The sequence below is a fragment of the Schistocerca americana genome, chromosome 10 (assembly GCF_021461395.2).
Source record: "Schistocerca americana isolate TAMUIC-IGC-003095 chromosome 10, iqSchAmer2.1, whole genome shotgun sequence".
Classification (NCBI taxonomy): Eukaryota; Metazoa; Arthropoda; class Insecta; order Orthoptera; family Acrididae; genus Schistocerca; species Schistocerca americana.
The window spans coordinates 153,597,228-153,606,108 of NC_060128.1; positions in this window are offsets into that span (position 1 = coordinate 153,597,228).

An 8,881-nucleotide genomic window follows, 5' to 3' on the forward strand; every position below is an offset into this window, starting at 1 on the left:
AGTGTCCTGCCTGTTCTCCAGACCTAAGCCCCATCGAGCACGTCTGGAATTTTCTCGGTCGACGTATCGCTGCACGTCTTCAAACTCCTACGGCACTTCGAGAGCTCTGACACCCACTGGTGCACGAATGGGAGGCTAAACCGCAGCAGCTGCTCGACCACCTGATCCAGAGTATGCTAACCCGATATGCAGCCTGTGTGCATGTGCATGGAGAATACACTCCTGGAAATTGAAATAAGAACACCCTGAATTCATTGTCCCAGGAAGGAGAAACTTTATTGACACATTCCTGGGGTCAGATACATCACATGATCACACTGACAGAACCACAGGCACATAGACACAGGCAACAGAGCATGCACAATGTCGGCACTAGTACAGTGTATATCCACCTTTCGCAGCAATGCAGGCTGCTATTCTCCCATGGAGACGATCGTAGAGATGCTGGATGTAGTCCTGTGGAACGGCTTACAATGCCATTTCCACCTGGCGCCGCAGTTGGACCAGCGTTCGTGCTGGACGTGCAGACCGCGTGAGACGACGCTTCATCCAGTCCCAAACATGCTCAATGGGGGACAGATCCGGAGATCTTGCTGGCCAGGGTAGTTGACTTACACCTTCTAGAGCACGTTGGGTGGCACGGGATACATGCGGACGTGCATTGTCCTGTTGGAACAGCAAGTTCCCTTGGCGGTCTAGGAATGGTAGAACGATGGGTTAGATGACGGTTTGGATGTACCGTGCACTATTCAGTGTCCCCTCGACGATCACCAGTGGTGTACGGCCAGTGTAGGAGATCGCTCCCCACACCATGATGCCGGGTGTTGGCCCTGTGTGCCTCGGTCGTATGCAGTCCTGATTGTGGCACTCACCTGCACGGCGCCAAACACGCATACGACCATCATTGGCACCAAGGCAGAAGCGACTCTCATCGCTGAAGACGACACGTCTCCATTCGTCCCTCCATTCACGCCTGTCGCGACACCACTGGAGGCGGGCTGCACGATGTTGGGGCGTGAGCGGAAGACGGCCTAACGGTGTGCGGGACCGTAGCCCAGCTTCATGGAGACGATTGCGAATGGTCCTCGCCGATACCCCAGGAGCAACAGTGTCCCTAATTTGCTGGGAAGTGGCGGTGCGGTCCCCTACGGCACTGCGTAGGATCCTACGGTCTTGGCGTGCATCCGTGCGTCGCTGCGGTCCGGTCCCAGGTCGACGGGCACGTGCACCTTCCGCCGACCACTGGCGACAACATCGATGTACTGTGGAGACCTCACGCCCCACGTGTTGAGCAATTCGGCGGTACGTCCACCCGGCCTCCCGCATGTCCACTGTACGCCCTCGCTCAAAGTCCGTCAACTGCACATACGGTTCACGTCCACGCTGTCGCGGCATGCTACCAGTGTTAAAGACTGCGATGGAGCTCCGTATGCCACGGAAAACTGGCTGACACTGACGGCGGCGGTGCACAAATGCTGCGCAGCTAGCGCCATTCGACGGCCAACACCGCGGTTCCTGGTGTGTCCGCTGTGCCGTGCGTGTGATCATTGCTTGTACAGCCCTCTCGCAGTGTCCGGAGCAAGTATGGTGGGTCTGACACACCGGTGTCAATGTGTTCTTTTTTCCATTTCCAGGAGTGTATATCCCATATTGATGTCGTGGTACATGCGCAGGAAACAGTGGTGTTTTGTAGCACATGTGTTTGGGGACGGTTTTCTCAACTTATCACCAATACCGTGGACTGACAGATCTGTGTCGTGTGTGTTTCCTATGTGTCTATGCTATTAGCGCCAGTTTTGTGTAGCGCCCCGTTGTGTGGCGCCACATTCTACAATTGTCCTTAATTTATGAGCATGAGTGTAGTTTGCAATAGATACTGTCGTGTACCAGGACGCTCCAACGCCACAACACTGTACTGAAATAGAAGACGACTTGCTGAGGATTGACACATGGAAAAGTCTCTGGCAGTAAACCCTCAACAACAATACGAGAGAACTTGAAATTAAGTTACACATTATTATGGCAGGCCAAGGACTTTTACTTCACGCTGCTCTACGCTTCAGATTCGCATAGTTTTTTTTAACTTGTTTCGTGGGAACCGCCATAAATTCCTCTCCTGTGCCAACCTCTTCATCTCACAGTAGTACTTGCAGCTTAATTATTTGCTGAATGTATCCCAATCTCTCTCTTTCTCTACAGTTTTTGCTCTCCACAAGGCGGTCCATTGACCGTGACTGGGCCAAATATCACACAAAATAAGCGTCAAACGAAAAAACTACAAAGAACGAAACTTGTCTAGCTAGCAGGGAGAAACCATATGGCGCTATGCTTGACCCGCTAGATGGTACTGCCCCCCCATTTTTATTACATATTCGTGTAGTACGTAAAGAAATATGATAGTTGGCGCTGTAATAGTCAAAAACATATGGTTCACAATGTTAGACGAACAGTTGGTAACACGTAGGTTTTTTAAATTAAAATACAGAACGTAGGTACGTTTGAATATTTTATTTCGGTTGTTCCAATGTGAGACATGTCTCTTCGTGAACTTATCATTTCTGAGAACGCATGCTGTTACAGCGTGATTACTTGTAAATACCACATTAATGCAATAAATGCTCAAAATGATGTCCGCCAACCTCAATGCATTTGGTAATACGTGTAAGGACATTCCTCTCAACAGCGAGTAGTTCGCCTTCCGTAATGTTCGCACATGCATTGACAATGCGCTCACGCATGTTGTCAGGCGTTGTCGCTGGATCACGATAGCAAATATACTTCAAATTTCCCCACAGATGAAATCCAGTGACGTCACATCCTGTGAACGTGCGGGCCATGGTGCGTCGACTACCAATCCACCTGTCTTGAAATATGCTATTCAATACCGCTTCAATCGCACGCGATCTATATGTCGGACATTCATCAAGTTGGAAGTACATAGCCATTCTGTCATGCAGTGAAACATCTTGTAGAAACATCGGTAGAACATTACGTAAGAAATCAGCATACATTGCACCATTTAGATTGCCATCGATAAAATAGGGGCCAATTATCCTTCCTCCCATAACGCCACACCATACAATAACCCGTCAAGGGCGCTGTCATCGTTCCGTAATTTATCTTGTGCCCAGTGGCAGAACTGTACACGGCGTTCAAAGTCGCCACCATGCAATTCCTGGTGCACAGAAATATGGCACGGGTGCAATCGATGTAGATGTAGCATTCTCAACACCGACGTTTTTGAGATTCCCGATTCTCTCGCAATTTGCCTGCAACTGATGTGCGGATTAGCTAAAACACGTACTTGTGTATCATCATTTGTTGCAGGCCGTGGTTGACGTTTCACATGTGGCTGAACACTTCCTGTTTCCTTAAATAACGTAACTATCCGGCGAACCGTCCGGTCACTTGGATGATGTCGTCCGGGATACTCAGCAGCATACATAGCACACGCCCGTTGGGCATTTATTCACAATAGCCATACATCATCACGATATCGACCTTTTCCGCAATTGGTAAACGGTCCATTTTAACACGGGTAATGTATCACGAAGCAAATACCGTCCGCACTGGCGGAATGTTACGTGATACCACGTACTTACACGTTTGTGACTATTACAGCGCCATCTATCACAAAACGAAAAAAGTGGTCCAACTAAAACATTCATATTTGTTTACGTACTACACGAATATGTAATAAAATGGGGGTTCCTATTTAAAAAACACGCAGTTGATATCCGTTTGACCTATGGCAGCGCCATCTAGCCCGCCAACCATAGCGCCATCTGGTTTCCCCCTTCAAGCTAGACAAGTTTCGTTCTTTGTAGTTTTTCGTTTGACGCTTATTTCGTGAGATATTTGTCCCAGTCACGATCACTGGACCACCCTACATATTACATCAGTGAAGATAGAAATTTTTTTCTGTTGTACATTTTTTACCTACAGTTTCCTATACGTTTTTGTGCATTTGGGCGGAAATGTGCATGTTATCTTTAACATTCTATAGGTGTAGTAGAATATATTACAAATTAACTGTGAAAAATGAAGAGTCTGTCTTTTACAGTTACTGAGAAAATGGGTCATTTGTCTTAGAAAAATTTATTTTTCAGAAATTGCAATTGAAAATTATTTTTAAGTAAAACTCACTTTTAAATAGAATCGCCGGCCGCGGCGGCCGAGTGGTTCTAGGCGCTTTGGTCCGGAACCACGCGGCTGCTACTGTCGCAGGTTCGAATCCGGCCTCGGGCATGAATGTGTACGATGTCTATAGGATAGTTGGGTTTATATAGTTCTAAGTCTAGGAGACTAATGACCTCCGATGTTAAATCCCATAGTGCTTAGAGCCATTTGATCCATTTTAAATAGAATCAACAGCTAAAATGCACCAGCACTGTAGTCTTTATCGTCATCTTCATTCGCAGAATGCATCCTCTTCCTCCTGTTCAAAGATCTAGCCTCCTTGGACGCTTTCTGGACTAGTAGCTCAGCAATCTTCCCTCGCTGCTTGTCCAGTTCCTCTAGTATGTCACGCGTATTCCAACAAGTCTTCACTCCCAATTCCTCTAAGACATTTTGTCCACCAGCATTACCATCATTAAATGTGATAACACTATCAAACACACCAAGCTTCAATGTATGGTACCCCACAAATACGCACTACATTGTTGAATCACTCATTCACAGTTTGCATTTTCCCTGTTGGTCATTTCTTCAACAGATCTTGATTTTCCAAATCTCTATAAACTGACTTGATAGCCAACACGATAGCCTCAGATAAAAGGTTCTTGTGGGTAAACGTATCTAAAGTTTCAGCTGCTTCGCCTTTTTTATATTTACACCACTCGCCTGATAGCTGATTGATGGTTTCTTGTAGTAGACGACCCCGAATAGTCTCCCCACCAGACAGTGGCGTCTTCAACAATTCCTGTTTCCTCCGTCAAAGTCGTGTGCCCATTCCTTTCTGTACGTGGTTGACACACTCCTACTTTTCTGGTATCTTCTTGTCGTAAGATCTGCTATCAAAAACAGCTTTGAAAGAGCTAGTCACCATCTCCAGTGAACTGCACATAGCGAACCCCCTCGATTTTGTACAGAGCGATGAAAAATGTTTGCAGATCTGTACTCTCCATTGCTCCACTAGAACCTGTATAATTCTTGATGCACTTTCGTTCCTGCTGCCTCTTTTAGTCTGCATTTGACTTAGCAATATTGCATCCATCGCAATGTTTGCATAAAATTTCTACATCTAGGACCTTACCTGTGTCAATATTTGTGACAACTGCACAGGAGTTTAGAGACTGAAGGCCCCTCTTCTGCCAAGTACCATCAAATGCAACTTTTATGTCTGTAAGTGTCTCACTGTGTCTATTTTCCTCAACTGCCTCCTTTTCACTAATTCATCTGCTACTTTTTCCACTTTTTGTAGTAAAATGTCTGGGTGTTTTGATATGCTAGTAGTGGCCCATGGCAGATTCATTACAAGGCATAATACTTCCCCAGCAGTTGGACCTTTCAAACGCACATCAGTCCATAAAAATACCTTATGTTCGTCTCAAATAAGTCGATGTATTTGCACTTTTCTGAAGTAAAAAATTGCTTCTGAAGTTTACAATTTTCACATGAAACTGTCAAACTACAAAGTAACCCATATGGCTTTGAGGCATCTTCAGTGACGTTTAGTTTTCCTCCACATAACCTACAACTTGTAAATTACCTGAACACGGAACTGAGAATATTGAAATCTATAATGATGTTGATATCTTTATCATTCACATTTGTCTTATTTGAATACATTTCACCACATTTCGCACGTTTCTTTTTGGAAGATGTGGCAGTGGAAGGAGCTGTACCTGTATTGACTGAACTGTCATCCGTAACCTCTGGTACACGAGAATAAGTTCTGTAGTACCGGTTTCCTCGGTTTCTTACTTTCTTGAAAACTCCTTTTGCTCTTGTCATTGTCAAATGTAATAATTAGCTCACAGCACCAAGAGTACACTTGCACAACAGCAAAAAGTCTAAAGTACTCACAAACATTACACCAACATTATCGCATGCGCAACGCAAACAAGATTCGCAACTGTGGTGTCACCGCCAGACACCACACTTGCTAGGTGGTAGCCTTTAAATCGGCCGCGGTCCGCTAGTATACGTCGGACCCGCGTGTCGCCACTGTCAGTGATTGCAGACCGAGCGCCGCCACACGGCAGGTCTAGAGAGACGTCCTAGCACTCGTCCCAGTTGTACAGACGACTTTGCTAGCGATGCTACACTGACAAATACGCTCTCATTTGCCGAGACGATAGTTAGCAGAGCCTTCAGCTACGTCATTTGCTACGACCTGGCAAGGCGCCATTACCAGTTAATATTGAGATTGTAAAACATGTACCGTCAAGAGCGATGTACACCAATTATGGATTAAAGTTAAGTATTCCAGCAGCAACGTACCTTATTGGCTATATTAATTACATTGTCCTGTTCCAGACCTCACGCCAGTTTGCGTGAGCTTAAACGCGTGCATTTCGGCATCCTCCAAACTCCGTGAATTGGCTCCTGCCAATTCACAACAGGAACTGTCATGCAAGTTTTACCAACTTATGCAGCAAAGTTTCCACTACAAATTAAATCAAACCACAGCCTTCTAGACATAATGGTTCTTGAGATAAAAGGTTTTAGCTGACCAATTATAAAGACGTCCTTTTCAGCTAATTAGATTAAATTTTATTAAAAATATTTCCAGTCAGACAAATTTAATAGATCGCACACCAAAATAATCAGCAAATCCTAAATAATATTAGAATGAAATTTTCACTCTACAGCGGAGTGTGCGCTGATACGAAACTTCCTGGCAGATTAAAACTCGACTCGAACTCGGGACCAGGTTTGGAAGGTATGACGTGGGGTACTGGCGGAATTAAAGCTGTGAGGAAGGGGCGTGATTCGTGCTTGGGTAGCTCAGCTGGTAGAGCACTTGCCCGCGAAAGGCAAAGGTCCCGAGTTCGAGTCTCGGTCCGCACACAGTTTTAATCTGCCAGGAAGTTTCTATATAATATTTCTGCATAACAAACAAAAAATTGATAATTTTGGAAGAAATGACCCGTTAACGCTGCGTTACACTTCAGAGTCGCAAGCTTTCTTAACTGGTTTGATGAGAACCTAGATAAATTCCTCTCCTGTGCCAATATCTTCATAGTACTACCTGCAACCTACGTTCTTAATTATTTGCTGAATGTATCTCTCTCTCTCTCTCTCTCTCTCTCTCTCTCTCTCTCTCTCTCTGCAGTTTTTGCCCTCTATAGCTCCCTCTAGTACCATGGAAGTCGTTCCCTGATGTCTTAAAAGTTGTCCTATCATCCAGTCCCTTCTCCTTGTCACTGTTTACCACATATTCCTCTCCGATTCTGCAGACAACCACCTCATACCTTATCAGTCCAGTTAATTTTCAACATTCGTCTGTAGCGCCATTTCTCTTCTTTGCCGGTTTTTGCACAGTTCATGTTTCACTACCATACAATGCTGTGCTCCAAATAGACAGACTCAGAAATTTCTTCCTAAAATTAAGACCTGTGTTTCATCCTAGTGGGCTTTTTTGGCCAAGAATGTCGTTCTTATCAGCTCTAGTCCGCTTTTTTCCCCCCTCCTTACTCTCATCATAATGCCCTACTTTGCTGCCTAGGTAGGAGAACTCCTTAACTTCATCTACTTTGTGATCTCCAATTCTGACATCAAGTTTGTCGCTACAGTGAAATGAATACCACTAGCTGCCTACAGGCGTTGACATTAATCAACAGGGACAGTTGAAAATGTGTGCCCGAACTGGGACTCGAACCCGGAATCTCCTGCTTACATGGCCGACGCTCTATCCATGTGAGCCACCGGGGACGTAGAGGATAGTGCGACTCAGGGACCCACATTCCCAACTTATTGTCCCGCACTACATTCATAGTGCCCCTGCCCATTATACTCATTACTCACGGCTTTTTGCCGATTTCTATAAAGAGTTCGGGCACTGTTTTTACACAAAGGTACGGCCAAACTTTCAGGAAAGATTCCTCACACACAAAGAAGAAAATATGTTATGTGGACATGTGTCCGGAAACGCTTACTTTCCATGTTAGAGCTCATTTTATTACTTCTCTTCAAATCACATTAATCATGGAATGGAAACACACAGCAACAGAACGTACCAGCGTGACTTCAAACACTTTGTTACAGGAAATGTTCAAAATGTCCTCCGTTAGCGAGGATACATCCATCCACCCTCCGTCGCATGGAATCCCTGATGCGCTGATGCAGCCCTGGAGAATGGCGTATTGTATCACAGCCGTCCACAATAAGAGCACGAAGAGTCTCTACATTTGGTACCGGGGTTGCGTAGACAAGAGCTTTCAAATGCCCCCATGTCAACACAAGCACCGAAGTCAACATTACCTTCCTTCAATTGGGCCAACTGGCGGTGAATCGAGGAAGTACAGTATATACTGACGAAACTAAAATGAGCTCTAACATGGAAATTAAGCGTTTCCGGACACATGTCCACATAACATCTTTTCTTTATTTGTGTGTGAGGAATGTTTCCTGAAAGTTTGGCTGTACCTTTTTGTAACACCCTATATATATACTTGAAGATAGTATCTGTTGAACAGACACCATCTGCATATATATGTTTGTCGCTGTCTCACTCCATAATTCGTACACATTAGACTGTTCATTCAGCAGATCACGTAATTCTCCTTCCCTTTCACTGAGGATAGCAATGTCATCAACAAATCTTATCATTGATACCCTTTCACCTCGAATTTTAATTCCATTCTTGATCCTTTCTGTTATTTGCGTCATCGCTTCTTCAACGTATAGGTTAAACACTAGGGGTGAACGACTA